Genomic DNA, 24,312 nt, shown 5'->3' with positions numbered 1-24,312 from the left:
TAGGAACGCTCATCATACTGGCTTTAATTTACCCTTGATGCCAGTAAAAATGCAATGCCATGTCAGAAAATAGCTTCAGGCAGGATGCAACCAAATTAGCTAGTCTAGCCAAGTAATAACACTTACCATTCAGTATAAATCCCTTTTGTTTTCCAGTTCAGTCCACTTTATTTCCTCATGCATTCTTCAATTATGTCCCCACTCTTTTGCCTTCTCATTCTGAATCCTGTCTCCCTGTACTGAAATCTTTTTTTTCTCTGTATCCCTCTGTGCATCTCTATCACATCACAACTCAGATAACTTGGTTGGGGAGGGGGGCGCTGTAGCTCTCATAGAAGATGGCCGCCTGATTGTGAACTCCGCTTCGTGGGGCGCCTTCCTGTTTGAATCCTCCTTTGGTGCCCTATTAAAACCTGGGCCAGCCACCCTATTAAATTGCTGCAGGACCCGGGCGTGTGCTGCTCGAACCCCGCGTCCTGAATCAACCCTATCGCAGAGATCCAGTGCTTTGAAATTGGGCCGGGAGCTGGCGCCGTTCTGCCCCGCTCCTCTGCTCCAGAGTCATTTGGCTTGACTCTGAGGATCCGGGGCCTACTGGGGGGAGGGGCACTGTGCGGTGCGGCGTCACCTTCTCCCCACTCCTCGAGGAACCGTTGCGGCCTGTGCGCAGACACCAGCCCCCTGACTGGACCCCGGGGTGCAACCCCAAATGTAGAGCTGTTGCTCCGCCGCCTCTCCCAGGGCGGCGTGCTGCCTATCAGTGCCTCTTGTGGATCCGGAGAGGAGGCTTCCTGTTCTGGGACCGGATTGCGGGACGCTCCCGCTCCTGGCTACTGCGGTGAGTCCCTTCGGGTCCCACCAGACACTCTGCCCATCCGCACTGTAGTGCTGCCGGTGCTGGCACGCGTCGCCTCCCTCCCTGGACTCACGACCGGAACCTGGACCTTCTGTGCCGGGACCCACTGTGGCTGTCGTCACGCTCCGCTGCCCTGCTACCCTGCCAGACGCACAGGGCCCCCGCTCCTAACGCGACCTGGTGGGCCCTGTCGGGGGGGACACAGACTCCTCGGGCGCCGTCATCTATTAACCCGTGCACCACTTAGGTGTTGGCACACGCTGCCCGCTGCTGGCCCTTGGATTGGGACCTCTTCTCTTGGTGTGGATCCTACTGCTCTCCACCGTAGTGCCTGCATGGGGTATTCGCCGTGGTGATACACCTCCCGCTCATTGCGCCACATATATCAGTTGGGACACCACACAGACCATGGTTAGTGGTGCACCAGGCTGGTCCCCCCTACCGCGGCGCGCAGTGACTGGACCCTCTGCTTTACTTGGATATACTGGGATCGAAGACCCCTGCAGTGACTGTCTCCTCGCTGCCTGGCCGTGGGCGTCCTGCTAACCCCTCTGTGGTCCACCACTGCCTTGCTGGGAGCCTTGGCGGACCTCTCCTCCGACACAGGAAGTGGACTCCCCAGTTTGCTCAACCACATCAGTGCCCATAGCTGCTCCTACTTCCACCCCTGTCACGGCACACTGATCTCCGGTTCTTGGCCTTCACCCGTGATCTTCGGGGCGGTCGACACCAGGGGATCCACTCACTGACCACTCAGTGCCCTCATACCACTGCCGGCCAGGGAGATCCCCCCCGGACCTGCGAACTGGCGGGCAGTGGTGACCAGAGACTCCACATCCTATTACAGCACTACTTTCCACTTCAACCCTGTCGTCCTCTGGGCGCCCGAATGCTCTGAATAGCCTGTCCGACCATCCTCTGTGTCCTGCCCTCTGCCTCCCGACCTGCCTCGACACTCCTGCCGCCCGCCCAGGCCTTCGGGCCCACCCTCCGCCTGGTGCCATGACCAAGGGAGCTGGAAAGAAGCAATGCTCAATTAACATTTTCACAAAAACCCCGTTGGGGCCGGTGGGGGAGGTGTCCGGGTAGGAACCATCTAACCCCTCGACCTCGGACCCGGCAGACGCTCAAAAAATGATGGAATACATCCGGGAGGTGTTCACCACGCTCCACAGAGAGCTTGACGACATGAATGGCACTATATCCTCTATCAAGGCTCATATGGAGAGGACCGACGGCCGGGTTGCCGAGATCGAGACACGAGTGAGTACCACCAAGGATAACTTGAGCTCTCTAAGGGCGGAGGTCTCCACACTTTCTGGCCGTGTCGCCGAGGTTGAGAAAAAGAACGAGGACCTCGAATCACGCTGGAGACGTAACAACGTCCGCATTATCGGAGTACCCGAAGATGGCATAAAGGTACCCATGGAGGATTACTTAGAGTGCACTCTACTAAAATTGTTAGACTCCAAAACTCTCCCCATAGTTCGCGATCGAGAGAGCCCACCGTGCCCTCACTGCAAAGCCCAGACCGGGCGCACCACTACGACCCATTATAGGTAGAGTTCTAAACTTCCGTGACCGTGACGCCCTGCTCAGGCCGGCTAGAGCCAAGGGTGAACTCATTCTGGGCGCTGCCAGGATCCATCTATATCCTGATTTCTCGGTGGCAGTCCAACGTGAACGCAAAACCTTCCTGGCAGTAAAGAGGAGGCTTCGAGACCTGCAGGTCAAATACTCCATGTTATACCCCGCTAAATTGAGCATTGAACATTCCAACCAGGTCTACTTCTTCACAATCCCTGAGGAGGCCTCCAGATTTATCGATGAACATTTCCCCGGCTGACCCCCTTTTGAAACACACATTGTCAATGTTATGTTTATTGGCTGATTGTTCATGATTTGGGACTCCGACTTGGTACAGAAATGTCTACCCGGTGGATGAGCGTGAGAAGGGGCTGTCTTCCGCCTACTCGAGTTTTTCGGTCTATGACATGTATGTTCTGGTCCTTAGGGCTGGCCTCATAATCCCATGGGAGACTCTCGTAGTTATCACTGAACGCCTCTCTGGTTCAATTTCTCTCCGCAGCGCTCATCCACTGTTGCTAGTTTACTCTATTAGTTGCTGTTAAATTCAGTCACCTTCCTGGTCTAGTTGATTGATTAGGGGGCTACTTCCCCCATACGTGAGAAAATTGTTTCTATATTTTGCGATCATGCCCTTTCCACCCAGGTGGAGTCCTACCCGGGTGGCACAAGATGTCATCACTAGGCACCATGCTTATCCTTAAATTGCCTTCCGGTCCGGAGCACCGCCGCCAGGCCAGCTCACAGGCCCCCCGGCGTTGATGCCATTGGTTTGGATTTGGTTGTTTGGGCATGGGGTTGTCATTCCTCTGTTTGTTTGGGGGCGGGACGTCGGAGGGGGTGGGCGTTGTTGGGTTTTATGTTAAAAAAGGCTTGGTATCCACAGGGGAGGTAGAGTATGGGGCAATATTGTTCAGTTATTATTGCAAGGCTGATCAAATGGTGCACCGATCATGGGGAGCACCACCCCGTTAATCCGTCACTTCTAATGACCACCTCTGGACTGTCAACTGAGGATAACTTGACATTCATGAGTTGGAATGTGCGGGGGCTGGGAAACTATAAGAAGATGAAACAACTACAGCTTCAGGCCAAACGCCATTGGGTCAAAATACTGTTTTTACAAGAAACGCACGCCTACACCGAGTATTGTGAAAGATTTGCCAAAATGTGGGGCCCTCAGAGGTACTTTACTAATTATTCTACCCAAAGCCGGGGAGTTATGACTCTAATTCACAGGAGCCTTAAATTTAACCCCATATCTACACAGATCGACCCCCTGGGCAGATATGTGTTAGTCCATGGTAGTCTGCAGAATAAGGAGGTGGTCCTATTAAACATCTATGGATCCAATATCGACGACCTGGAGTTCTATTCACATCTCACGTCTCTCCTTGACAGCTTCCTGCTAACAATAATCCTCTGGGGAGGTGATTTTAATACGATATTTGACGTAGACCTTGACAGATACGGCTTCAGACCTCGCCGACTTTCCAAAGCAGCCTACACTACACTGTCATCTCTCCCCAGTCTTTCCCTGGTGGACGCATGGAGGCTTCTCTATCCCGACTCCCGCTCCTACTCCTTCTACTCTTCGGTGCATGACTCATATTCCTGAATCGATAGATGGCTAGTGTGTGACATACTTATAAGGAACATATCTCACCTATCGATCCTTCCCAGAACCCTCTCTGTTCATTCACCGGTGACTATTACCCTTTGTTGGGGCCCGGATCGTGACCGCAGCAGACACTGGATAATGAAACCTCACTCTCTCCTCGACCCCGTCTTCAGCTCAGAGCTGGAGACCGCCATTGAGGAGTTCTTCGAAATTAACACCAACACAGTGTCCTCACAGGCCACCCTCTGGGAATCTTTCAAAGCTTATATAAGAGGTATTGCCCTGTCTAAGGAGAACAGCATCCTTAAAACAATTCACAGAAATATTGCTGAAAGCAAAGCCATGCTGTCCGCACTGGAAGCTCAATGCTCGCTACACCAAACTCCGGAACTCCTGGCATCAATCGGTACGGAACTTGACACATTCCGTTTTCTTGCGGACCGCGAACTGAGGTTCCTGGACAGCCCGGGACTTGCGAGGAAATACGGCGAGTGTCAACGCCCAGGCCATCTTCTGGCCAGGCTTCTCCACCGAGAATTTGGTGCCCCTCCCATCCCTGGAGTGGAGAGACCCGATGGTACCCTAGCCACGTCCCTGCAAGATATTAACTCTGAATTCCTCTCTTTCTACGAATCCCTATATGCCAATGCAGACAATGTCCCGACAGCGGAGATCTAGTCTTCCCTAGATAAGCTTCCCCTCTCGATCCTCTCCCCTGAGACCATTGGATGTCTCGAGAATCCATTCACCACCGGGGAATTCTTGGATGCCATAGACTCACTCTCATCAGGGAAATCCCCAGGCTCAGATGGCATTCCCGTTGAATTCTATTAACACTTCAAATCACTCCTACTCCCTCGCCTAATGGCCCTCTGGGAGGAATCAGTGGAGGTAGGTCTGTTTCCCCCTTCGCTCTGTGAAGCCACAATAACCGTTTTGCTGAAGCCCGGTAAACCCCCCACTCAATGCTGCTCTTATAGTCCACTCTCGCTTATCAACGGGTACGCCAAATTACTAGCCCTACGCCTTGCCCCCTACATGCCGCATATCATTCACCCCGATCAAGCGGGATTTATTCCGGGACGCTCCACCTCTCTGAACCTGAGGCGTCTCTTCAACATTATAAGCAGGATTAACCCAAATCTGCATGCAGTAGCAGTGGCACTCGATATGCAAAAAGCCTTCGATTCTGTCTCGTGGGAGAATCTCTGGCGGGTTCTTAAAAAATGCAAATTCTGCCCCACTTCCTTTCCTGGGTCGGGCTGCTGTACTCCAACCCAGTGGCCAGGGTTCGTACTGAGGACCGATGCTCCCCCCTTTTCCAAATAACTAGGGGCACTAGGCAGGGCTGTCCCTTCTCTCCTCTGGTCTTTGCCATAGAGATGGAACCTTTCGCGGACATAGTATCCCTGTATGCTGATGATGCCCTTCTCTTCATCCGTTCCCCCGACACCAATTTGGCTCCGATATTGGAAGATATCCTTTTTGGACAAGTTTCTGGCCTCAAAGTAAATTGCTCTAAATCTACCCTTTTGCCGCTCACTGCCTGCACACGCCCCCCTCCTGATACCCAGCGATTCACATGGGCCCAGTCAAGCTTTACCTACCTGGGCATAGTAGTGTCTCGCCGATTCGAACAGGTTTTTGAAGAGAACTACCAAAAATACCTCACTAGCCTTACGACAAAAGTCGCTGGAGTAGGCTCCCGATCTCACTTGCCGGCAGGATAGGGATACTAAAAATGGTAGTATTACCCCAGCTTCTGTACAGGTTCGCCAATATCCCCCAGTGGCCGAGCGGCTGGTTCTTCCGGGTGCTGACTCGTACCCTTAATACCTTTCTTTGGCACTCAGACATGGTCCGGCTTAAACTCAAGACCTTGACCATCCCGATGGAGGTTGGCGGCTTCGGTGCTCCTGACTTCCTTAAGTACTGGCTGGTGTCCCAACTCCAATACACTTCACACTTGTTTAAAACATTGGACCCCCCACCTCATGTCAGACTCGAAAAGCTATCGATCAGCGATCGTGATATTTGCTCCCTGGTTATCACGCCCATGCCGAGGGTATTAGACTCACTTGACCCGGCGGCCTCTACTTCTCTGGCCCTATCTAAAACATGGTAATTACTAGGCATCGCCCACCCCTTTCATGGTAACTTTCCACTTTGGAACTTCCTCCCGGAGGTCCCACATGTACCTCCCGTCATCGTTTGCCGGTGGGCAGAGCCTGGATATGAACAACTATGGGACTTCTTCGAACAGGGTAACTTCATAGAGTGGCCAGATCTTCCACTGTCCTTGAAGCGGAGACCATCCGCTTGGCTTCAGTAGTCACCCCTCCGGAAAATCCTTAAACACAAATACCCCAGTTTCCCAGTGCTGCCACCTGATGAACCTGCAGTTACGGAGCTTACCTCTCCCACCCCCATGAGGGGCAAAGTTTCCAGACTCTACACCCTGGTACAGGCTAGATCGGCCCCTACATTTACCAAGTTAAGACATACCTGGGGGGATGACCTTGGTCTCGAAATCACAGATGAACGATGGGCCCGAATGTGTGCATGTATTCATCAGGTATCCTTTAACTCCCGCTTTAAATTGATCCAATTCAAGGTGCACCACAGATACCACTACACCCCGAGCAGACTACACCACATTTCAAATGACTTGTCCCCAAGGTGCCCCAGGTGTGGCTGCGACAACGCTGGCTATATCCACATGATTTGGTCCTGCCCCCGTCTCACTCAATTTTGGAGCGCAGTATGTGCTACTATGTCAGCTATCCTCGATCACCCTATTACCCTATCCCCAATGAGTTGTCTTTTCCATGACTTTTCTGAGCTCCGCTGAGATTCCAAAAACCTGGCTGGACTTTGCATGCCACTTGCTGTACGCTCTATTTTACTCTGCTGGCTTCGGCCTACCACACCCACCCATGCACAGTGGCTCAGGGCGGTCACATGGGCATCGGACACCGAAGAATCCTGGGCTATACAACAGCCAACCCACTAAAGACCCAGAGATGTTTGGTCAAGGTTTCGTTCATACATGGCTCCCATTGATTCTGCCTCGGACTCTACATCTCCAGTCCTCTCCCCCTGCTATTCCCGCACAACCTCCGGAATTGTTCACTCACTGCCCCCACACCCACCTTGGATGTCTGCCACATGTGCACAAACTGGTTTTGAATTTGCTTTATATGTTTGTATTACCTGCATTGCTCTGATTATACTTGTCCTGTATGTAGCTCACCTGTTCCTGTGCTGCCAAGCTAAATAAATAAAAGTAAAAAAATAAATAAAAAAAAGATAACTTGGTGGATGGGACAGAGAGGAAGAGGATGTGGGCAGCGGCAGACCATAGACGGGCCTGCCACCTCCCCTCACTCACCTAAGTGTGCCAGCACTGAGAGGCAGACACTGTTGCCACCTAGATCCTTTATTACTTTGGGCTATTAGGTGGCACCCACCTATATGCTGAAACTATTGCATTAGAGTCCAGATCGGGGAAAAAGGCATCTGAGGAGGGAACCAAAGCTTGTAAGTGTTGTTTAGTTATTTGCCCACCCATTGACTGCCATGGCCATGTGGCCATTCCCACCCAGTCCTGCCCCTCCAGACCCAAAACTCCTAATTATGGGAACTCTTTGAGTTAACTTTAATCAAGACTTACCATCTAGCTTTGCACTCGAAATGTCTGCCAGTGTTTTTTCAAAGCAGTCTTCTGAGGGCTAATGTCTTAATTGCAGGAGTAAAGTGCCACCGGTGTAATTAAAATGTCGTAACCAAGTCTACATTCACAAGCACCATGCGTGTCCTTCACTGAAGTCTTGATAAAAACATGCATTGACAAAGCCTACTGTGATGGCTTGTGTTTTAAGATTTAAGTATTAGACGTTTGCCGGCACTATTATTAGATACCCAGGTACACACACCATTTTGCTGCTGGTACCATCAGTGGCCAGTTAATACCACTAGGGTGGTGCCTGGCAAGTGCCTTTCCCAGGCCTAGATAAAAGTCCAAACTGTTGGCATTGCCAGTGCTTGTTTAAAAGCAGCAGCACATGGTGCCAAGCAGTCACGTGGTGGTGCTTTGCTATTGGATCGGCCCTCTGTGGCACAACACCAGTGACACATATTCCTGCTAGTGAAGCCAGCTGTAATCCCTGAAAATCGATATTCTGCGGACAGAGATAAAACAGAAGAAAGATTGTGGGAAGTTCGCTCTATACCAGGTGATGAGAATGTGGTGGCAAACGAAAGCCTGACACATTCCTTCTGATTTCTGTGGCGAGGCGAAAGAGGAAACATCCCAAAGTAGAACAGAGATAGAGAATGAAAACAGTTCCCACATACAAAAAACTCCGTGCCGACTCTAACATTAGTGGAACGTTATCGTAAAGGGATGTAGCACAGCCACCAGCAGTCCCTATAGCAGAAACAATCTCGGTCCTGCATCGATTATCACTTTCGATTTCACTGCCGAACCTTTTCTACAAACTAGATTTCATTTGCAGAATTACTGGGCCGAGGGTCGGACGGCACAGATATTACGATGGTGTGTTTTACGTGAGGGGATGTAGCTCAGTGGTAGAGCGCATGCTTTGCATGTATGAGGCCCCGGGTTCAATCCCCGGCATCTCCAGGTGCATATATTTTTTGGGGTACGCATGAACGCCAACATTTAAAGGATATACTGTTACATCCTCTTTGGGTTTCTGGTAAAGAGGACTATAATTTTATGTCGCATCTCACTACATTGAACATATTCCGTCGCTCACGTTTCAAGACTATCCTTCTTGTGACTAGTTCACATTACCAGACTGGGGCCCTGTCTAGACAACAAACAGCCGGAGCTGCCTCAGCAATACCGCGAATGGGGTTCACAGTAAACAAAACCCCTGGAGAGATGGTGACTGACAAATATAGATAGCATAGAACAAAGTGATCATGGGAAGCAGCAGCAGCAGGCAGGATTGGGCAGGCAAACATTCCACGTGACTTCTCTGAAGTGCCTCGAAGGAGTTCTTTAAAAGGGAAAAATAGAATTCATTAAATGTTTTCTTTAAAAATAGCTGTAAATTATCATAACCTATTCGTTGATGTGTTTTTTTTAAACTTTGTTTCAACGCTCTTAACATGTACATAGTCAAAGTAAAACTGTGCACTTGATTCGCCGCCGTCTGCAAGCAGTAGTACATTCATTTCAGCATACGGCAATACATAACGCCTCACTGTGGCAGTGCACAAGGATCTTATAGCATAGCACAGGCATGTTTTATTGCATGTATGTATTGTGTTTTGTATGGCACAAACCTTGCTGGGGCATAACAGAAAATTTTACATTCGGGGTGACGAAATGACTATTGCTCTGTAGGAGCACAGGGGTGAGTAGTGTCCAAAACACCTACTCAGCCCCAGACTGCTACTAAACCAGCAATGAGCGCAGTCATAAAGGGGAAGCCGACACACCCGACAGGTATACCCCCTATGCCTCTTTTGGTAACTGTGGCAAAGGGCAGTCTAAATTCTTTCTGAGGCGTTTGAGCTGTTACATTTGCACACAAACACCAATAGTATGGTGGTACCAACATGAATAAATGCCCAACCAAGGTTCTACAAAAACAGGAACTTTAGGAAATACGTACAGTGCATACAACAAATTAAAAACAATAAAGACCCACCTCTCTAAAGGAAACGGAGAGAATACACACTATGGGAATAAAGGGGCATTCAGTGTGAAGACAGGGGTGCTGGCCAATGATTTTAGCAGCACATTTCAATGTTCAAGGATATGTCTTTTAAATGGCTAAGAAAGGTGGCTTAAAAGTTACTGAGGTGCCGAGGCAGACAAGGGGGACAAAGATTCTTCAAATGCGCATGTCTATTGTGATTGGGGCTCAGCAGCATCGAGTCAGGCTTATTGGAGCTCTTTCTGGATCGAGTCAGTGTCAAGCCGTTTCAATTGGTGGTCCCACGAGATCATGGGCGCTGAGACAGGTTGAGTCCGCTCGAAGTGCTCAAATGGTACAGTGCAGACTTTTCAAAAATGATTGGCTAGATTGCGCAAGCTGGTCACCCCAAATGTGCCCTTGGGTGGGTTAGAGAGTAGAGCTTGCCTCTGCCCTGAAGCCTTCTGTCTTCAGCTCTATGGCAGAGAACTTTGGTATAAACTAACCATTCCCAACACATTTCCAATGAATCCTTCCTCTCCTTCTTCTGAGAATCCAAAGATGAATCAACTGAGGACCACATTTCCTGCCTTTATAAAGGCAACATTCTACAGCAGATTGGCCCAAAACAAGAATGTAGTCAGTGTCCAATCCAGGCTGCTATGACATGTGTACCTTGTCTTCCAATGTCATATATAGAGTGCCTGTGTCTGCAGAGAGTGGGGAGAGGGAAGGATGCGTAGGGAGGCCTGACAGAATCCAAAACAGTAAAACCCCTCTCTTGACCTAAGCCTGATCTCGTGGTACTCTAACTGCACCCACTATCCATGTCTGCATGCTTCAAAATGACTCTGGTGATCGACACCCTAATGTGACAGTGGCTTTGTCATATCAGGGCTGCCGGTGAAACACTCTTTCGCAGGGGACCTCCCGGTAGAGAGTTCCAGTACGCTGATGGGAGGTGTTAACATCTTCAGAGGCATAATAAGAAGAGCTTCCTGGGACAAGGTCCCACATGGATTGCCGGGTGGAGGTCAGAGAGCCGCTACTGGGTGAAGAGTGACCCCCAGAGACAATAATAACCCATCTGGGGGGGAACGATGTGGCACAGCTGGGAAGAAGGCAGCTGCTTAAGGAAATGTGCGCCACGTTCTGGGCATTGAGCGAGGAAGGGGGCGCTTGTGGACTCATATGGCCAGAATCGTGCCCAGATAAATATGGAGGGGTGCAAATTCACACATGGCTGTGGAGAAGTGCCAGAAAAAATGGAATATGGACATGACAAAGTTTTGCAGGGGAGCATGTTTCTCAATGTTTAGGGATGGCCTAATAAATTGGGGTGTACCAGGATACTACGATAAAGATGGGGTTGACCTATCTCAGGTGGGCTCAGACATATTATTGAATTTTAACGACGGATTGAGAGAGCATGGTTTTATTAAAAGAAAAAAAGAAGAAGCAAAGAGGAGGAGGATGGGGGCAGCGAAGGGGCGACAACCCCTTCTGGCCGTTGCGGCCAGTCAAAAGTAGTACAATGTTGAAAAGAGAGCTGATGGCATTAGAATGAGCTGGGTGCTGGAGGACAGAAGTGTTGAAGCACGTACGCTACTGATCGTCTGTGTGGACTTGCATGTTGAATATTAATATTTTGTAAATAATTATGCCTGGGCTTAATTTGTTATGGGCTTCAGGCGAGGATAAATGCCAGGCCAACAGCAGGTTAAAGCTCGGGATGAGGGCATAGCAGCACCCGACGTCATATGTTAGAGAGATGGCACACCCACCCTGAAAGGGGGGCATGAGGGCACCAGGCAATAACATGGTGGAGGGCCAAGGCCCCTCCAACTCCAATTCACAGGGCGGCAAACACAAGGGTCACAAAGCAAAGGTAACCCAGGTGGAGAAAGGCAGCAGGACAGGAAGGGGTGGCTGTCCCGAGGGAGAGGGACTCACGATTGGAAGGGCAAGGTCTTCTTCACACCTTCCAGGTGACTTCAGAGACCCGGGGGCCATTTTGTTTATGTCTTGTCAGCGATGGATGTCACACCAACGATCGAGCAGAGAAACATCCTCTTTACAGAGGAAATGACCACGAGCAATTAGCCCCGTGTTTAGCCTAACACGGCAGGTGGACACATAGGGCTGGAAAAAGAGCAGCCCCCGTTTGCAGTTTCCAGCCCCGGCTGGTGAAAAGAATTAGATAATGTCACTCCCCACAGCCCAAAACCAGAGATACACAATTCGTCCTGAGCGGGAGGTTCAGGAAGGTTGCAGGAGTGAGACCTGGATTTTGGAAACAGTTAAATATTTTCAGCTGCCAGTCCCCAGCCCTGGCCTGCAGGCCCACACCATGTGATCACGGTCCTGCAGGTCTCGCTGGTCTGGGCCTCCTGCATCAGCATGGTGCCCTGGGTCCGCCCAGGCCACCCTCCACCCAGGATGCTCCCGGCATCCACAGTGCCCCCGGCACCTCAAGCCCATGTCCCCATGGGCCATCATGGTCCCGGCCTGCAACAATAGTAAGTTCGGGTGATCCTGGCAAACTACCAAGGTGCTGGCTCCCCCAGCACGTGAGAGGCCGGCAGTGTGTCCACCTGCGGCCCCCCAACAGTTAAGTACATTCCAAATATGTAAATGTCACACATACATAGACTGAAAACTTGGCAGCTGGGCAAGGGGGTGGGGGTGTCCCAAGAATACTGAATCTCTACTGGAACAAGATGTGGGGCTTTAAGGAGGCTCAGCAGGCATGGTTCAAAGGGAGGCTGGCTCTTTACTGAAACATATGGGGTACGTGCCTGGGATCTTCACTCCGTTTTGAACCAAGCAATGGGTTCTAGTGAGATTGCGTTTGTGCTAGACCAATGGGTGGGCACTGGGGCAGCCTGGTGTACTCGGCAGAAGAGCCAACAACCCAGTCCACCCCAGCAAGAGTCTTTTCAACTATTCCTTACATTATTCCTATTTCATTGTAGTAAGGCCAACACATCATACTGTTGTGTATAATCCACACTCATACAATCATATCAATCTTTCACAAGCTGTAAAATTCGAAATGTTCAGAGACTGTGCTAGATACTAAATTGCCTAATCTCACTTGGAGATATGGTAATTGAGGAGAAAACCCAAGAGTCTTTTCTGAACAGAGCCCAATGCAACAGCCATTTCAAGTCATTTTCCAGAATGGCATCATGACGGCAATGGGGAATAAACATAATGTTCCAGGCCTGTATTCTATGACTGGTCCAAAGGCAAGAAAGAGTCATGAAATCCCATGCAGGTGAGATGGTAAGGTGCATATGTTAAGGGGTTTCAACCTCTGCTCAGTGCTCCCTGAGGTACTCATTCTCCGTGACAAGCTCTTTACAAAGACATAAGTATAATACAAAGTCCCAATGATTAAGAATTACTGATATCGGGAAAGGGTGTATTAGGCTATCATAAATCTCGTAGTACTGCAGATTTCAGGGCACCTGTGCTTAGCTAAAAATTAGGGGTACCGTGGCACTAAGTGTATGGTTCCATGGTGTAATGGTTAGCACTCTGGACTTTGAATTCAGCGATCCGAGTTCAAATCTCGGTGGAACCTCACATTTTTCACTGAAATGAGACGCTTTTCGGAATCTCAATTTTATTTCCCTTTATTTCATTCATTCCCGCTCCTAGTATTTACAATTCGAATACATCATGAACGAAAGTCGGTCTTAGTTTCGTCTGACTTTATTTTGTTCCGTGTTCTTTACATACTATCACTATAAAAAATGTAATCTGTATTAATTTTGCTACTAAATAGTTTTTAAAATAGTGTTCGTTCATATCACGTTGTGCATATGGACTTCACTATGGAAGATGAAAAGTGAGGATTAAAGAGGCTTTCGCTAAAAGTGTTTCCGCCCGGTTTCGAACCGGGGACCTTTCGCGTGTGAGGCGAACGTGATAACCACTACACTACGGAAACGGAACTGTACGTGTGCTTTTCTTTCCCATTATTATGATAGCGCATGGAAGGGGGTGCTGAAGCACGGCATATCAACACAGTAACATTTAAGCCAGCTGGCTCCTTCCATGCCAGTGAAGTCAGACAGATCATTGTACACTGGATTAAACTTGCGACCAAGATCCCGTTAATATATATGTCTTACTCCATGGACACTCCCCATCTTTTGAAGTTTTAAAGGAATGTATTGTTTCATTTTGAGTGCCCCAAATCAATCCAAAATCCTTTGTAAACGTGGATCTGTCTCCAGTGCTGCATCAACCACCTGTGCCCGCACCTGGCACAGGTGAGTGTCCCTGTATTAGATCACTACCACCACCTATGCACCTCATACCATGCGCCACACACCTGAACGATTTATCAGCAACAGAAGAGATATTGTTTTCCCTGGAAAATGCAATGCCCAGAGAGCCACATGAATTTGAATCACACACCCAAAGAGGACGACACATAGGGGGCCCAGTATGACACAGGGGGCGCAGGATGGCGGCTATAGCACAGCAGTGCACGTGCCAGAGGAAGACAGAGAGAAGCACGTGGATGCGGTGCTTTAAAGACATGCATCCTGTTTGAGCTTCCAGCATCACATAGACTCAATAGACAGCTGTGTGACTGTCTCCCAGGTGTCCTCTGCCATGTGTTGGTTTGGGGCTCTGCCGATGCAATTACCACAGAGCAGCCAGAAGGCACCCCAGTAACTCAGCAGCCCAGGAACGCCATTGGTTGAATGTCATCACTTGTCTCAGAGAAAATGAATATCGTTAGAGGGCTTGAGCATGCGTGTGTGAAGTGTATTTCTGGTTGTGCATATTGTGACCAACCCTACAGATGTATCAACCTGTGACCGATAATGGCATTTTAACGAGTTGGTTGCAAGAGGGTGCCTGGGCAGTATGGCTGTGTGCTGGCCACAGCAGGCCTGAGCAATCTTATGCAAGGGAATTGTCTTTATTATTGTTATTTGGTATTGTGAACACTTTTCCCGCCCAAAAGGAACCAGAGGGCAATTTCCAGAGAAATAGAGAACTGCAACATACACGTACTAAATAATCACAAATACAGTAATTTCTTAATAAATCCAAAACATCCAATTGCAATTCAAGCTGCAGGAGCACTCCTCAAAAAGTCTTTTAAAACATGGTGGACGAGAATTCAGAGTGCACGGTAACAGTGCACAGCACAGGTTCAGATGCGTTCCACACTGCACAAGCCCCCTTAGAAAAGGAAAGGATCCACTTTTTAATGTTTGTTTTTAATAGAGAATCAACGTTTTTCTTCTAGATGACCTGATTACATATAATATGAATTAATCCAAATAGACAGAAACACTGGGCTGAACAGTTGTAAAGTTTTTAAAACAATATAGAGCTTTATTTATCATGTTGCTTGCCCCCCATTGTGACGCAGTGACCAGGAGAAATTTGACCTAACATCCTTAATGCATATACAAGCAGGGCTTCAGTATGTTAGACCGCCTTAGGGGTGCCAGATTTGACTTTGCGTGGAAATACAGAAGATAATTCATACAGTCCACTCTTAATCACACCAGTCCCTGAACTACTGTCCTAAAACCATCTTTAGGCAAAGAGGTGACATACATTTCAGTAGCTGTAGATTTTGTTCATCAGATTAGATAGTGAATACAACATGCTTTGCAAGGGACAGTCTGGGAACACAAAGAAGCCCAGGACTTAACTGTAGAATATATTGGCGCAGAAACAATATGTAAAGTGAACTCTCCCAGGCAGAGCTAAGGGATAGAACAAGAACTGAGTCTTGGAAGGGCTGCGTTTGTCCTCTTCCAGTCTCTAATGTTCTGGGAGGGTTGTTTGAGCTGCCGGATGCTCTCCTCGGTTGACACCATTAGATAAATATGGGCATCTTGCACACACTGCTTCATGAAGAATCCCAGCTGGTCAACCATCATCACCAGTGGCTCCATACATAGAGTTTTACTAACGGCTGACTCCTAGGAAACCTAAGCTGGTGTAGGGCTAGAGGAGAGCTGTTACTCCGCACCCTGACCAGTTCAGACAGCTTTGGCCATAAAGAAGATTAACCAGTCCCTCAAGCTCTTTCACTTCCAATACGGGCAGGAGTATGTCAGTCCAAAAGACATTGGGCCTCATTATGAGTTGGCCGGTAACCCGCCTGAGCCACCGGCCGGCTACCAGCAAACTCACCTTACCATTACCGGTGCCTGAAATCCGTGTGTTACCGGGATATTACGGGTGCCAGCAACGGTGGTAAGTTCCCATTCTCGGGAGTCCCATAGGGGCCCCCCAGTTCAGCATGGTGCCCTGGGTCCACCCAGGCCACCCTCCATCCAGGATGCTCCCGGCATCCACAGTGCGCCCAGGCCCATGTCCCCATGGGCCATTGGGATCCTGTCCTGCAACAACAGAAAGTCTGGGTGATCCCGGCAATCTACCAAGATGCTGGCACCCCCAGCACTTGTGATGCTGGCCGTGTGTCCACTGTCGCCCCCCACCAATGGCGACGAGGAAGACGGACCCCTGCAGCACAATCTGTTGCCCGCAGGAGAAAGAAAAGGAAGCAGCACCCACTGCCACAAGAAAAGGAGAGAGTGGATGCCCAGTGACCCACCGGCAGACCCTCCCTGGCCGCAGCCGTGTGTGAAGAGAGTGCTTGTGCAGCCGGAGTGCGGGTCAGCCTGCAGCACTGCGGCATCGGCCATCAAGTGTTTTGCCTGCTCCCGCCGAGGGAGAAAGTGCCCAGCTCCGCGATAGCAGCTCCAAACCAGAACACGCATGAAGCAGCATCCGCTGCAAAAGTAAAATGCAGAAGAGGCGGCATCCGCCGCCGGTCAGAAGAAATGTGCCCCAAGAAGAGAGTAGATGCTAAGGGACCTCTGCCGCCTTACAGAGGGAGAGCGCGATGCTGCAGCGTGGGTGGCGCTACCGTAATCAATAAATAAATCTCCTGCCGGAAAGTGGGAGGAAGTAAGGTGCACACCAGTCTTCAAGAGGTCAGATGTTTCTGTACGGTTTTCGCACTATTCTTTTGCAAAGGACCAGGTGTCTCCTGGAACAGCTACAGCGAAGCAGGGCCTCAAGAATCGGTTGGATGATTATACTTGTGATGAGACAAAAGAGCTGAAAAGCAAGGGTTCAGTGGGTACTATGTAACAGTTTTTAATCTAGAGATCATGCTAGACTCAACAGGGACACATTCCATGGAGCATCGATAAGTGGAGGAGTACCTAAGAAGAGCAATAGAGGCACATAAATCCGCGGATTAATAGCTCATAACTCCACCACTAGTGCAGAGCTACCAAAGCCCAATGATAGAAGAAAGTGAAATTAGAGTGTGTATGTGGTTGTGCAAAGTGCAGACACTAGCCACAGTCTACGCATTTGTACATGCGTACATACATGCATGTGTCTGCTTCCACAGCAAGTGTACTGCAATGAGATCTAGTCGCTCAGAGGCTGTGATGGGCCACTATCCTTGATGTGGTTTGCCCTTATATGCCAGTATCCATACATAAGAACATAGTCCTGCTGACGTTGTCAGTAAAAATGCCATGCCACAATAAGAAAACATGTCACGACTGGCTGCACCCATATATGCCAGTATAGCGATATAGGAACGCTCATCATACTGGCTTTAATTTACCCTTGATGCCAGTAAAAATGCAATGCCATGTCAGAAAATAGCTTCAGGCAGGATGCAACCAAATTAGCTAGTCTAGCCAAGTAATAACACTTACCATTCAGTATAAATCCCTTTTGTTTTCCAGTTCAGTCCACTTTATTTCCTCATGCATTCTTCAATTATGTCCCCACTCTTTTGCCTTCTCATTCTGAATCCTGTCTCCCTGTACTGAAATCTTTTTTTTCTCTGTATCCCTCTGTGCATCTCTATCACATCACAACTCAGATAACTTGGTTGGGGAGGGGGGCGCTGTAGCTCTCATAGAAGATGGCCGCCTGATTGTGAACTCCGCTTCGTGGGGCGCCTTCCTGTTTGAATCCTCCTTTGGTGCCCTATTAAAACCTGGGCCAGCCACCCTATTAAATTGCTGCAGGACCCGGGCGTGTGCTGCTCGAACCCCGCGTCCTGAATCAACCCTATCGCAGAGATCCAGTGCTTTGAAATTGGGCCGGGAGCTGGCGCCGTTCTGCCCCGCTCCTCTGCTCCAGAGTCATTTGGCTTGACTCTGAGGATCCGGGGCCTACTGGGGGGAGGGGCACTGTGCGGTGCGGCGTCACCTTCTCCCCACTCCTCGAGGAACCGTTGCGGCCTGTGCGCAGACACCAGCCCCCTGACTGGACCCCGGGGTGCAACCCCAAATGTAGAGCTGTTGCTCCGCCGCCTCTCCCAGGGCGGCGTGCTGCCTATCAGTGCCTCTTGTGGATCCGGAGAGGAGGCTTCCTGTTCTGGGACCGGATTGCGGGACGCTCCCGCTCCTGGCTACTGCGGTGAGTCCCTTCGGGTCCCACCAGACACTCTGCCCATCCGCACTGTAGTGCTGCCGGTGCTGGCACGCGTCGCCTCCCTCCCTGGACTCACGACCGGAACCTGGACCTTCTGTGCCGGGACCCACTGTGGCTGTCGTCACGCTCCGCTGCCCTGCTACCCTGCCAGACGCACAGGGCCCCCGCTCCTAACGCGACCTGGTGGGCCCTGTCGGGGGGGACACAGACTCCTCGGGCGCCGTCATCTATTAACCCGTGCACCACTTAGGTGTTGGCACACGCTGCCCGCTGCTGGCCCTTGGATTGGGACCTCTTCTCTTGGTGTGGATCCTACTGCTCTCCACCGTAGTGCCTGCATGGGGTATTCGCCGTGGTGATACACCTCCCGCTCATTGCGCCACATATATCAGTTGGGACACCACACAGACCATGGTTAGTGGTGCACCAGGCTGGTCCCCCCTACCGCGGCGCGCAGTGACTGGACCCTCTGCTTTACTTGGATATACTGGGATCGAAGACCCCTGCAGTGACTGTCTCCTCGCTGCCTGGCCGTGGGCGTCCTGCTAACCCCTCTGTGGTCCACCACTGCCTTGCTGGGAGCCTTGGCGGACCTCTCCTCCGACACAGGAAGTGGACTCCCCAGTTTGCTCAACCACATCAGTGCCCATAGCTGCTCCTACTTCCACCCCTGTCACGGCACACTGATCTCCGGTTCTTGGCCTTCACCCGTGATCTTCGGGGCGGTCGACACCAGGGGATCCACTCACTGACCACTCAGTGCCCTCATACCACTGCCGGCCAGGGAGATCCCCCCCGGACCTGCGAACTGGCGGGCAGTGGTGACCAGAGACTCCACATCCTATTACAGCACTACTTTCCACTTCAACCCTGTCGTCCTCTGGGCGCCCGAATGCTCTGAATAGCCTGTCCGACCATCCTCTGTGTCCTGCCCTCTGCCTCCCGACCTGCCTCGACACTCCTGCCGCCCGCCCAGGCCTTCGGGCCCACCCTCCGCCTGGTGCCATGACCAAGGGAGCTGGAAAGAAGCAATGCTCAATTAACATTTTCACAAAAACCCCGTTGGGGCCGGTGGGGGAGGTGTCCGGGTAGGAACCATCTAACCCCTCGACCTCGGACCCGGCAGACGCTCAAAAAATGATGGAATACATCCGGGAGGTGTTCACCACGCTCCACAGAGAGCTTGACGACATGAATGGCACTATATCCTCTATCAAGGCTCATATGGAGAGGACCGACGGCCGGGTTGCCGAGATCGAGACACGAGTGAGTACCACCAAGGATAACTTGAGCTCTCTAAGGGCGGAGGTCTCCACACTTTCTGGCCGTGTCGCCGAGGTTGAGAAAAAGAACGAGGACCTCGAATCACGCTGGAGACGTAACAACCTCCGCATTATCGGAGTACCCGAAGATGGCATAAAGGTACCCATGGAGGATTACTTAGAGTGCACTCTACTAAAATTGTTAGACTCCAAAACTCTCCCCATAGTTCGCGATCGAGAGAGCCCACCGTGCCCTCACTGCAAAGCCCAGACCGGGTGCACCACTACGACCCATTATAGGTAGAGTTCTAAACTTCCGTGACCGTGACGCCCTGCTCAGGCCGGCTAGAGCCAAGGGTGAACTCATTCTGGGCGCTGCCAGGATCCATCTATATCCTGATTTCTCGGTGGCAGTCCAACGTGAACGCAAAACCTTCCTGGCAGTAAAGAGGAGGCTTCGAGACCTGCAGGTCAAATACTCCATGTTATACCCCGCTAAATTGAGCATTGAACATTCCAACCAGGTCTACTTCTTCACAATCCCTGAGGAGGCCTCCAGATTTATCGATGAACATTTCCCCGGCTGACCCCCTTTTGAAACACACATTGTCAATGTTATGTTTATTGGCTGATTGTTCATGATTTGGGACTCCGACTTGGTACAGAAATGTCTACCCGGTGGATGAGCGTGAGAAGGGGCTGTCTTCCGCCTACTCGAGTTTTTCGGTCTATGACATGTATGTTCTGGTCCTTAGGGCTGGCCTCATAATCCCATGGGAGACTCTCGTAGTTATCACTGAACGCCTCTCTGGTTCAATTTCTCTCCGCAGCGCTCATCCACTGTTGCTAGTTTACTCTATTAGTTGCTGTTAAATTCAGTCACCTTCCTGGTCTAGTTGATTGATTAGGGGGCTACTTCCCCCATACGTGAGAAAATTGTTTCTATATTTTGCGATCATGCCCTTTCCACCCAGGTGGAGTCCTACCCGGGTGGCACAAGATGTCATCACTAGGCACCATGCTTATCCTTAAATTGCCTTCCGGTCCGGAGCACCGCCGCCAGGCCAGCTCACAGGCCCCCCGGCGTTGATGCCATTGGTTTGGATTTGGTTGTTTGGGCATGGGGTTGTCATTCCTCTGTTTGTTTGGGGGCGGGACGTCGGAGGGGGTGGGCGTTGTTGGGTTTTATGTTAAAAAAGGCTTGGTATCCACAGGGGAGGTAGAGTATGGGGCAATATTGTTCAGTTATTATTGCAAGGCTGATCAAATGGTGCACCGATCATGGGGAGCACCACCCCGTTAATCCGTCACTTCTAATGACCACCTCTGGACTGTCAACTGAGGATAACTTGACATTCATGAGTTGGAATGTGCGGGGGCTGGGAAACTATAAGAAGATGAAACAACTACAGCTTCAGGCCAAACGCCATTGGGTCAAAATACTGTTTTTACAAGAAACGCACGCCTACACCGAGTATTGTGAAAGATTTGCCAAAATGTGGGGCCCTCAGAGGTACTTTACTAATTATTCTACCCAAAGCCGGGGAGTTATGACTCTAATTCACAGGAGCCTTAAATTTAACCCCATATCTACACAGATCGACCCCCTGGGCAGATATGTGTTAGTCCATGGTAGTCTGCAGAATAAGGAGGTGGTCCTATTAAACATCTATGGATCCAATATCGACGACCTGGAGTTCTATTCACATCTCACGTCTCTCCTTGACAGCTTCCTGCTAACAATAATCCTCTGGGGAGGTGATTTTAATACGATATTTGACGTAGACCTTGACAGATACGGCTCCAGACCTCGCCGACTTTCCAAAGCAGCCTACACTACACTGTCATCTCTCCCCAGTCTTTCCCTGGTGGACGCATGGAGGCTTCTCTATCCCGACTCCCGCTCCTACTCCTTCTACTCTTCGGTGCATGACTCATATTCCTGAATCGATAGATGGCTAGTGTGTGACATACTTATAAGGAACATATCTCACCTATCGATCCTTCCCAGAACCCTCTCTGTTCATTCACCGGTGACTATTACCCTTTGTTGGGGCCCGGATCGTGACCGCAGCAGACACTGGATAATGAAACCTCACTCTCTCCTCGACCCCGTCTTCAGCTCAGAGCTGGAGACCGCCATTGAGGAGTTCTTCGAAATTAACACCAACACAGTGTCCTCACAGGCCACCCTCTGGGAATCTTTCAAAGCTTATATAAGAGGTATTGCCCTGTCTAAGGAGAACAGCATCCTTAAAACAATTCACAGAAATATTGCTGAAAGCAAAGCCATGCTGTCCGCACTGGAAGCTCAATGCTCGCTACACCAAACTCCGGAACTCCTGGCATCAATCGGTACGGAACTTGACACATTCCGTTTTCTTGCGGACCGCGAACTGAGGTTCCTGGACAGCCCGGGACTTGCGAGGAAATACGGCGAGTGTCAACGCCCAGGCCATCTTCTGGCCAGGCTTCTCCACCGAGAATTTGGTGCCCCTCCCATCCCTGGAGTGGAGAGACCCGATGGTACCCTAGCCACGTCCCTGCAAGATATTAACTCTGAATTCCTCTCTTTCTACGAATCCCTATATGCCAATGCAGACAATGTCCCGACAGCGGAGATCTAGTCTTCCCTAGATAAGCTTCCCCTCTCGATCCTCTCCCCTGAGACCATTGGATGTCTCGAGAATCCATTCACCACCGGGGAATTCTTGGATGCCATAGACTCACTCTCATCAGGGAAATCCCCAGGCTCAGATGGCATTCCCGTTGAATTCTATTAACACTTCAAATCACTCCTACTCCCTCGCCTAATGGCCCTCTGGGAGGAATCAGTGGAGGTAGGTCTGTTTCCCCCTTCGCTCTGTGAAGCCACAATAACCGTTTTGCTGAAGCCCGGTAAACCCCCCACTCAATGCTGCTCTTATAGTCCACTCTCGCTTATCAACGGGTACGCCAAATTACTAGCCCTACGCCTTGCCCCCTACATGCCGCATATCATTCACCCCGATCAAGCAGGATTTATTCCGGGACGCTCCACCTCTCTGAACCTGAGGCGTCTCTTCAACATTATAAGCAGGATTAACCCAAATCTGCATGCAGTAGCAGTGGCACTCGATATGCAAAAAGCCTTCGATTCTGTCTCGTGGGAGAATCTCTGGCGGGTTCTTAAAAAATGCAAATTCTGCCCCGCTTCCTTTCCTGGGTCGGGCTGCTGTACTCCAACCCAGTGGCCAGGGTTCGTACTGAGGACCGATGCTCCCCCCTTTTCCAAATAACTAGGGGCACTAGGCAGGGCTGTCCCTTCTCTCCTCTGGTCTTTGCCATAGAGATGGAACCTTTCGCGGTCATAGTAACCCTGTATGCTGATGATGCCCTTCTCTTCATCCGTTCCCCCGACACCAATTTGGCTCCGATATTGGAAGATATCCTTTTTGGACAAGTTTCTGGCCTCAAAGTAAATTGCTCTAAATCTACCCTTTTGCCGCTCACTGCCTGCACACGCCCCCCTCCTGATACCCAGCGATTCACATGGGCCCAGTCAAGCTTTACCTACCTGGGCATAGTAGTGTCTCGCCGATTCGAACAGGTTTTTGAAGAGAACTACCAAAAATACCTCACTAGCCTTACGACAAAAGTCGCTGGAGTAGGCTCCCGATCTCACTTGCCGGCAGGATAGGGATACTAAAAATGGTAGTATTACCCCAGCTTCTGTACAGGTTCGCCAATATCCCCCAGTGGCCGAGCGGCTGGTTCTTCCGGGTGCTGACTCGTACCCTTAATACCTTTCTTTGGCACTCAGACATGGTCCGGCTTAAACTCAAGACCTTGACCATCCCGATGGAGGTTGGCGGCTTCGGTGCTCCTGACTTCCTTAAGTACTGGCTGGTGTCCCAACTCCAATACACTTCACACTTGTTTAAAACATTGGACCCCCCACCTCATGTCAGACTCGAAAAGCTATCGATCAGCGATCGTGATATTTGCTCCCTGGTTATCACGCCCATGCCGAGGGTATTAGACTCACTTGACCCGGCGGCCTCTACTTCTCTGGCCCTATCTAAAACATGGTAATTACTAGGCATCGCCCACCCCTTTCATGGTAACTTTCCACTTTGGAACTTCCTCCCGGAGGTCCCACATGTACCTCCCGTCATCGTTCGCCGGTGGGCAGAGCCTGGATATGAACAACTATGGGACTTCTTCGAACAGGGTAACTTCATAGAGTGGCCAGATCTTCCACTGTCCTTGAAGCGGAGACCATCCGCTTGGCTTCAGTAGTCACCCCTCCGGAAAATCCTTAAACACAAATACCCCAGTTTCCCAGTGCTGCCACCTGATGAACCTGCAGTTACGGAGCTTACCTCTCCCACCCCCATGAGGGGCAAAGTTTCCAGACTCTACACCCTGGTACAGGCTAGATCGGCCCCTACATTTACCAAGTTAAGACATACCTGGGGGGATGACCTTGGTCTCGAAATCACAGATGAACGATGGGCCCGAATGTGTGCATGTATTCATCAGGTATCCTTTAACTCCCGCTTTAAATTGATCCAATTCAAGGTGCACCACAGATACCACTACACCCCGAGCAGACTACACCACATTTCAAATGACTTGTCCCCAAGGTGCCCCAGGTGTGGCTGCGACAACGCTGGCTATATCCACATGATTTGGTCCTGCCCCCGTCTCACTCAATTTTGGAGCGCAGTATGTGCTACTATGTCAGCTATCCTCGATCACCCTATTACCCTATCCCCAATGAGTTGTCTTTTCCATGACTTTTCTGAGCTCCGCTGAGATTCCAAAAACCTGGCTGGACTTTGCATGCCACTTGCTGTACGCTCTATTTTACTC

General features: G+C 50.4%; 3 non-coding genes across 3 annotated transcripts; 2 read left to right on the top strand and 1 right to left on the bottom strand.

The window, feature by feature from the left end:
- Positions 1-8,637: 8,637 nt before the first annotated feature.
- On the top strand, positions 8,638-8,709 carry TRNAA-UGC (transfer RNA alanine (anticodon UGC)). The gene has a single exon. It is a non-coding gene; the product is annotated as a tRNA-Ala (tRNA).
- A 4,544-nt stretch (positions 8,710-13,253) lies between these two features.
- TRNAQ-UUG (transfer RNA glutamine (anticodon UUG)) lies at positions 13,254-13,325 on the top strand. Its single transcript has one exon. It is a non-coding gene; the product is annotated as a tRNA-Gln (tRNA).
- A 296-nt stretch (positions 13,326-13,621) lies between these two features.
- Positions 13,622-13,694, bottom strand: TRNAV-CAC (transfer RNA valine (anticodon CAC)). The gene has a single exon. It is a non-coding gene; the product is annotated as a tRNA-Val (tRNA).
- Positions 13,695-24,312: the final 10,618 nt, after the last annotated feature.

Source organism: Ambystoma mexicanum, assembly GCF_040938575.1.
Source record: "Ambystoma mexicanum isolate Mex_15411 chromosome 12 unlocalized genomic scaffold, UKY_AmexF1_1 Mex_chr12_unloc.2, whole genome shotgun sequence".
Taxonomy (NCBI): Eukaryota; Metazoa; Chordata; class Amphibia; order Caudata; family Ambystomatidae; genus Ambystoma; species Ambystoma mexicanum.
This window is presented reverse-complemented; position numbering and strand designations above follow the sequence as displayed.